Source organism: Schistocerca americana, chromosome 2 (assembly GCF_021461395.2).
Source record: "Schistocerca americana isolate TAMUIC-IGC-003095 chromosome 2, iqSchAmer2.1, whole genome shotgun sequence".
Lineage (NCBI taxonomy): Eukaryota > Metazoa > Arthropoda > Insecta > Orthoptera > Acrididae > Schistocerca > Schistocerca americana.
In genome coordinates, this window is record NC_060120.1 from 510,884,579 (window position 1) to 510,885,376 (window position 798).

Sequence of the window (798 nt, forward strand, 5' to 3'; positions counted from 1 at the left end):
AACAATATACCAAGTACGGTTTGAGTGAGCTATCTTTTCTTGGCTTTGTGAAGTCGATGGATCTCTTACAAAGATTCCAATTTAACATGTGGACAACAGATATGTCTGCTGCATGTGCACGCAGTATTAGAAATTGTTCTTAAACGTTAACGACAAAGGCATGTGATGCTAACTACACTAACGAGGGTTGGTTAGTTTTCTATAATATAAAATACTAAAAGATTTTTTAATAAGATAATATTAACAAGTATATATTTTTTGAAGGCTATGGTTTGCGAATGCCAACGGCCTTCCCGCAGTGGTAACACCGGTACCCATCCGATCACTGAGGTTAAGCGCTGTCGGGCTGGGCTAGCACTTGGATGGGCGACCATCCGGTCTGCCGAGCGCTGTTGGCAAGCGGGGTGCACTCAGCCCTTGTGAGGCAACCCGAGGAGCTACTTGACTGACAAGGGGAAGGCCTCAGACACGACAAACCGATTCGGCTCAAATTTGGCAGGTCGTTTGCGTACTTCCTAAAACGTAGGAATCTAAGATATTTTGAATCAACACCCCCGCAATTTTGAGAAAATCACCCCTAAAGGTTATGACGAGCAATCGACTCAAACTTGGCGGGATCGATAGACAATTGTAAATATAGCATTTTTCATCATCAGGTATACGGTCCGCAAATGCATACTTTTCCAGAAATCGCTATCGGTGCAGTCGGCGGAAGGCGTTTACCATGTGGGTACAGAAGCGGCAGTTGTAAAAGTTTCCTTCCTCGATTTCTGGAAAATTTTACTTTTGTTGACCCCA

The 798-nt window shown here is 43.9% G+C and overlaps 1 pseudogene; it reads left to right on the forward strand.

The window, feature by feature from the left end:
- The first annotated feature begins 280 nt into the window (after nt 1-280).
- Nucleotides 281-398, forward strand: LOC124596873 (annotated as a pseudogene).
- The last annotated feature ends 400 nt before the right edge of the window (nt 399-798 follow it).